Genomic DNA, 7,850 nt, shown 5'->3' on the forward strand with positions numbered 1-7,850 from the left:
AGCTGAGTCACTTGGTGATGTCCCTGTTTCTTGTAAAAGGCAAGTCAAGGCAGGGAGAGAGGGAAGATATTTGATGAATCAGATAAATCAAGGTTTTAGATTTTTCTATTATTAACACAGTGGAAGCAATGGAAGTCTGAGGTATGGCTCACAAAGAGTTCATAATTTATACAGGTAAAAGGAAGCCATTGATTGTACGAGGTAGTGTAGTTGAAGATGTCTGCAAACTTTCAAGTGTCAGACACATGCATAATTAATGACTGCTAATGTTTTGTGCATTTGCAAGGAATATGACAAAAATATCATGAATAAAACCAGGGATCCATTCAGCCTCGAATCCTCATTAGTGCTCATACAGTATGTATAACTTTGCATTCTCATTTGTATTTTCCTCATTTCTAGTCATTTAAAATAATATGTTCATGTCATTGCACAATTCCACAGCTCTACTGAGATGCTGCTGCCAAGTCTGAACCGTTGATTAGTGGGCACTGCCCCCTTGTGATAACTGAAAATGCTGATTGTTCAGCTGATAGAGAAAAACTGAATTTGGTGTTCAGAGGGCAGTTTGTGGTCACAGTGAGTAGCACATAAAAGTAGAGGTTGAGAGAAGGCTAGGGACTATAATTGAATGGGACATGGATGGAGCTATTGAAAAATATTTTTCCTGTAATCCCAGCACTTTGGGAGGCAGAGGTGGGTGGATCATGAAGTCAGGAGATCGAGACCATCCTGGCTAACACGGTGAAACCCCTTCTCTACCAAAAATACAAAAAATTAGCTGGGCATGGTGGCAGGCGCCTGTAGTCCCAGCTACTCGGGAGGCTGAGGCAGGAGAATGGCGTGAACCCAGGAGGGGGAGCTTGCAGTGAGCCAACATAGCGCCACTGCACTCCAGCCTGGGCTACAGAGTGAGACTCCATCTCAAAAAAAAAGGAAAATATTTTTAATTAGCATAAGCATATTTGAGTATTATAGGCAGAGGAAAATGAACACATAGATAAAAAATGTCTCAGGATGTCTGTGAGAGAGGAGGTGTACGACCCTCTCCTAAATTGTGGTTTCAGAACCAGTGGCATCGGCACTGCTTGGACACTTGTTAGAAATGCAGAATCCCAGGCCCCACCCAAGACCTCCTGAATCAGAATCTGAATTTCACAAAAACTTCAGCTGATTCATCTCCATGGCGAAGTGTGAGATTCTCTGGTGCACAGCAGAGTGGAAGTGTTTGGCACATGGACCTTAGACTTATTGGGTTGGAATCCCAGCTGTGCCACTAACTAGAGTTTGAATTTGGGAAGTTACATTTTTGGGCCTCAGTTTCCTCAACTACAGGTGAGGAGTGATATTAATACATTTCTCATGGGATTCTTGTAAGGCCACCGTCACCACTACCATCACCATCATTGCTAATGTTTAATGAGGGTTTACCACATTTCAGGCAATGCTGAAGCACCTTTCATGAATTCATTAGTGAGATCATGAAGGATGAACACCTGCCAAATGGTACGCGCTCATCAGCTGTTAAAAACTGACATTTTTGAAACAGACAGGAGACAGGCAAATACTGGGTAGAAGAGGGCGGTTCCCCGGCAAACACCCCACTCTCAAGCCTGGAAACCTGCAACCTTAATGGGAACAGGCATTCCTGCTTTTTGTGCCCAAAAGTTGCCTTTTGGCCTGCCACGCCCCACCCCATCCTGTACCCATATAAACCCCAGGCTCCACAAGCAGATGAGGAGATGAACAGGAGAATGGCAGAACAGCGTGGCAGAGAGAAGAGAAGGAATGTCTGAACACTGAGAGGAGTTTGGCTGGGGACGGTCAGAGAGGAGATCAGTCGCTGGATGGCCAAACTTCAGGGGAAGGTCATCTTCCCACTCCAGCCCCCTTCCAGTTCCCCATCCATCCCAATGAGAGCCACCTCTACCATTCAGTAAAACCTCCATGTTCATCCTGCAAGTCCATGTGCGACCTGATTCTTCCTGGACGCCAGACAAGGACCTGGGTACCAAGAAGGCACTGAGCTGTTTAACACTTAAGTCATCCATGGATGGCGAGGCTAAACTGTAACAAAAGCCAGGCCCACTTGGGCTTTGGGAGTTGCAGTCACCCACCCCTAGATGCTACCATGGGGCCAGAGCCCAGGGGCACTCACTCTGGCTCCTGCACCTGCCGATCTGTGTGCCTCCCCTCCTGTAAGGGATTTGAGCCCACAAGCCACACCCCTGTCACACGTCCTGCAAGAGGGGTCGGGGAGTTCTCCTGTTTCACTTTTGGTTATTATAATCACTGTAAAGCATGGTCTTTGAGCAAGTATATTGGAATGGACTACCTCAACTGAAGAACTAAAGACTGTGGCTTTGGCAAGTGGAGGCAGGATATTGAGGCCTGTTGGGAGTAGCAGTTTTGAAGGCTGAATTCTGAACCCTGGACCCACTCTTTGGATTATTGATTATTGCAGAAAGGATGCTTTCTAATGAAATCAATTTTCAGAGGGCTTGCATAATCTAGAAAAAGAACAAGAAAACTGTTTAAAGTTGTGGTTCTCAAATATTTTGGTCTTTGGACCCCTTTACAGTCTTAAAAATTATTGAGGATCGCAAAGAGCTTTTATTTATGTGGGTTATATGTATTAATATTTACCTTATTAGAACCTAAAGTTGAGGAAAATTTAAAATATTAATTGATTTTAAAACAATAGTATCCAACCCATTACACGTTAATATAAGTAATACTTTCATTAGAAAGAACTACACTTCCTAAAACAAAAACATTTAGTAAGAAGAGTGATATTGTTTAACGTTTTTGCAGATCTCATTAACATCTGGCTTGACAGAATGGAGCTAGATTCTCTTATCTGCTTTTGCATTCAATCTGTTGCAATATCACATATCATGTATCCTCTAGAAAACTCTACTGTACTCTCATGAGAACGAAAAAGGCAAATAACATTTTAGTATTGTTAGAAAATGGTTTTGGCCAGGTGCGGTGGCTCGTCTGTAATCCCAGCACTTTGGGAGGCTGAGGTGGGCAGATCACCTGAGGTCAGGAGTTTGAGATGAGCCTGGCCAACATGGTGAAAACCCATCTCTACTAAAAAATACAAAAATTAGCCGGGCATGGTGGCGTGTGTCTGTAATCCCAGCTACTCAGGAGGCTGAGGCAGGAGAATTGCTTGAGCCCAGGAGGCGGAGGTTGCAGTGAGCCGAGATTGTGCCACTGCACTCCAGGCTGGGAGACAGAGCAAGACTCTGCCTCAAAAAAATAAAAAGGCCGGGCGCGGTGGCTCACGCTTGTAATCCCAGCACTTTGGGAGGCCCAGGCGGGCAGATCCCGAGGTCAGGAGATCGAGACCACGGTGAAACCCCGTCTCTACTAAAAATACAAAAAATTAGCTGGGCGTGGTGGCGGGCGCCTGTAGTCCCAGCTACTCGGAGAGGCTGAGGCAGGAGAATGGCGTGAACCCGGGAGGCGGAGCTTGCAGTGAGCCGAGATTGCGCCACTGCACTCCAGCCTGGGCGACAGAGCAAGACTCCGTCTCAAAAGAAAAAAAGAAAATGGTTTTGATCTTGTGGTCTGCTGAAATGGTCTCAGGGACTCCCAGAAAACTAGGAGTTTAAAAGATTAAAGCACCCTCATCGTAAGCAAACATATGCGTAGTTGAAGACAATCTATTCTTTCACATTAATTAAATGCTTACTGGGACAGACCTCTGCTGGGATTACAAGTTGTATTTGAGTGAAACAGAATTTCTGGAAGAAGGGTAATTCTCAGTTTTTGTGAATTCAGCTTGTTCTTATCCACTGTGGGGTTTACCATGCTACCACAGGAGTCTTTGATTAGGGTGCACTTGACAATTGCCTTTCGATTTCCAGTTCAGCTGCAGAAAATTTGCTTGGCTTTTTGGTTTCTTTGGCTATTCCTGCTGCTAGTTGGGAATGTGGTGATTAGCTTGCAGGGTATGATCAAAGCATTGATTAACTTTCACGTCATGTTTTGTCTTCTAGAGAGAAGATGATGGTAGTGAAAAATAGACCAGAAATCTCTCTCATTGAGTATTTGTCTCTCAAAATACAGCTTTCAAAGACTATTAAGGTGGAGTGGGCTATAAAATCTTGGCATGCAGATTGGGAATGCCCTGTGAGGTGGTGATTTCTCCCTGCTTGGAGAGTTGTACTTTGCAGTAACTCAGTGACAAAGAGCCTCCTGTTTTGTTTTGGCCCCTGCAATGACTATTGTGAGCACCGTGCTCTGACAGGAAGTTTAACACCACAAGCTTTGGGATGGCTAAATGCAGTGTAGCTCATGAAAACTTTGGGACCAAATTAATATGCTTTAATTTGGAAAATATGTATTGGGAAATTATTTAATACATAAAATATTTTTGGGAAAGATTAATGCTTTGTTATGTAAATAGAGCAATCCTGAATTCTCCTCACAAATTTAAAGTATAACCTGGGGTTAGTGGTTTGTGCCTGTAATCTCAGCTACTCTGGAGGCTAAAGCAGGAAAATTATTTAAAGCCAGGAGTTTGAGACTAGCCTGGGCAATATAGTGAGACCCCATCTAAAAAAAATTATTTTTATATATAGAGAGATATACATAAATAAATTTACATCTATTATCTCTATCTATCTATCTATCTATCTATCTATCTATCTATCTATCTATCTATATAGATATAAATTAGCTTGGCTTGATGGCACACGCTTGTAGTCCCAGCTACTTGGGAAGCTGAGGTGGGAGGATTGTTTGAGCCCAGAAGTTTCAGGCTGCAGTGAACTATGATCGTGCCACTGAAATCCAGCCTGGGCAACAGAGATTGAGATCCCCTTCTGCCCCAACCCCCTCAGGAAATCCAAAGTATAATAACAGAGAATTTTTTATTTGATGTTTGGTATCCCCATTCCGTTTTTTTTTTTTTTTTTTTTTTTTTTTGAGATACAGTCTCGCACTGTTGCCTGGGCTGGACTGTGGGGTGCGATCTTGGCTCACTGCAACTGCTGCCTCCCAGGTTCAAGTGATTCTCTTTGCCTCAACCTCTCAAGTAGCTGGGATTACAGGTGCTCACCACCAGGCCTGGCTAATTGTGTGTGTGTGTGTGTGTGTGTGTGTGTGTGTGTGTGTGTAGTAGAGACGGGGTTTCCCTATGTTAGCCCCGCTGGTCTCAAATTCCTGACCTCGCGATCTGCCCGCCTCGGCCTCCCAAAGTGCTGGGATTACAGGCGTGACTACTGCACCCAGCCTCCCTGTTCATTTTTCAGTGATGGCCTGTTAAGGTCAAATTTAGTCTCTCTCTCTCTCTCTCTCTCTTCTTTCTTTTTCTTTCTTTCTGACAGTCTTGCTCTGTCACCCAGGCTGGAGTACAGTGGCATGATCTTGGCTCACTGCATCGTCTGCCTCCCGGGTTCAAGTGATTCCTACCTCGGCCTCCCGAGTAGCTAGATTTACAGGCATCCACTACCATGCCTGGCTAATTTTTGTGTTTTTAGTAGAGACTGGGTTTTGCCATGTTGGCCAGGCTGGTCTCCAACTCCTGACCTCAAGTGATCCACCTGCCTCCATCTCCCAAAGTGCTGGGATTACAGGCGTGAGCCACTGTACCCGGCCTAGTTTACATTTCTTGAATACATATCATCTGGTGCTGGAAGGTCAGGAATATGGATAAAGAGAACTTTGCTTTTTAGTGGCTGATCTAGTTGCAGATGATAACAGGCCTGAATAATTTGGTAGTTTTCTACAGTTGCACAGATTTGGCCAACAGAGGGCGGCAGAGTCCAGTACCTTGAGAACACAAATGCTGTGTAACCTGTGTGACTTCCGTGCTTAGCTGGTGTGGGTGGTGGAGACCTTAGTGAACTGGAGAGGAGATCCAGGTCTTGAGAGGACTGGCTTGCACTTGATTCTAGCTGATAGTTGCCTGTGGAGAGAAAACCCTAGTGTTGCAGGGTCTGGGCTTATGATTTTTCAAGAGATGAAAACATTCCAGAGTTCTCAGTGACATTTTCTGATTTAAAAATGTTGCTCAGGGAGGGAAAGCATTAGGACAAATACCTAATGCACGCAGGGATTAAAACCTAGATGACAGGCTGATAGGTGCAGCAAACCACCATGGCACATGTATACCTATGTAACCTGCATGTTCTGCACATGTATCCCAGAACTTAAAATGAAAAGAAAAAGAAAAAAGAAAAATATATATGCATTAAAGAAGATGGATTATTAAAAACATGTTGCTCAATTTCTTTTAAAGCATTGCTTGGGGAGAAGAAAAATAAAAGCTGTTAGTGGGTTGAATTTGACCTATGGTCTGCCAAGTCCTATAGTATCCTAGGAATGTGATCGTTGGCCCAGACTTATTTGTCTCTTTGTATAAAAGGACATTTCCATAGCATTTCCTCAAAAGGGAGAAGAGGGGAATACTACAGAAAACAAAGGTAGAGCTGCTTTAACGTTTCAGGGGAAATTCATGCAGTCTCCATTGGGAGAAAATTTCAAGGTGTTATGAAATTTTCGGTTTGGAATCCTGAAGTATAATAGAAGTTGACCTGTTAGATGAGAGTTTTCCTCCAAATAATAAATTACTTCTTGAGCATTTATTATAAATCCATTACTTTGCCTACTGCTATGGGCAGGACCACACACTCCAGATTTTGTGGGATTGGTTGACTTAAATATTCTGTCATGTTTCCCTGTAACCACTTCCACACTTGTCAGTATGGTTTCTTGACTTTTGATTTGGGTACTATAGTGACCCTCTGGCTATACCCAGGGTTTGCTTTCAATTCCTGCTGCAGCTGCCTCCTGATAGGCCTATCTGCCTGGACGCTGGCCTCCCTCAAGATTGTCCTTTCTCACCACACAGAATCCACAGCCATTTTTTCAAAACTCAGATCGGATCAAGTCTTTCCTACTTCAGTGTTCTTCCGTTTTACTCTTAAAATCCTTCAGTGGCTTCTTATCACACATTAGGTTAAAGATACATAGCTTGGGCTGGGCATGGTGGCTCACGCCTGTAATCCCAGCACTTTGGGAGGCCAAGGTGGGTGGATCACTGGGTCAAGAGATCAAGACCAGCCTGGCCATCATGGTGAAACCCCGTCTCTACTAAAAATACAAAAATTAGCTGGGCGTGGTGGCGCATGCCTGTAGTCCCAGCTGTTTGGAAGGCTGAGGCCAGAGAATTGCTTGAATCCGGGAGGCAGAGGTTGTAGTGAGCCGAGATTGCATCACCGCACTCCAGCCTGGCGCCAGAGCGAGACTCCATCTCAAAAAAAAAAAAAAAAAAAAAGTACCTGGGAGGCTGTGGTGGATGGATCACAAGGTCAGGAGTTTGAGACAAGCTTGGCCAACACAGTGAAACCGTGTCTCTACTAAAAATACAAAAATTAGCTGGGTGTGGTGGTGGGTGCCTGTAATCTCAGCTACTCGGGAGTTTGAGGCAGGAGAATCACTTGAACCCGGGAGGCAGAGGTTGCAGTGAGCCGAGATCGCACCACTGCACTCCAGCTGGGACGACAGAGCAAGACTCTGTCTCCAAAAAAAAAAAAAAAAAAAGATACATAGCTTGGCCTGTGCCTCTTTCTCCTGATTTTTTTCATCTTTCACTCTAGCCACCTTGGTCTTGTGTTTACCATGTTTTCTTCCACCTGGGAGCTTTGGAGCAAAACTATTTTAGGTGCCTTCCTCCTCCCAATAGTGCTTTGATTAAGGTTATACAGGCAAAAAGCTTTGAAGGTACATGACGAGAAAATTGAGTGAAGATGATGTTGACAAAGGTGTTTTTGAGTTAGGATTATTCTTTATCATTTATTTAGAGCCATGAGGGAAAAGGTAGAGAATATTGA

Source organism: Hylobates moloch, unplaced genomic scaffold (genome assembly GCF_009828535.3).
Source record: "Hylobates moloch isolate HMO894 unplaced genomic scaffold, HMol_V3 SCAFFOLD_6, whole genome shotgun sequence".
NCBI lineage: Eukaryota > Metazoa > Chordata > Mammalia > Primates > Hylobatidae > Hylobates > Hylobates moloch.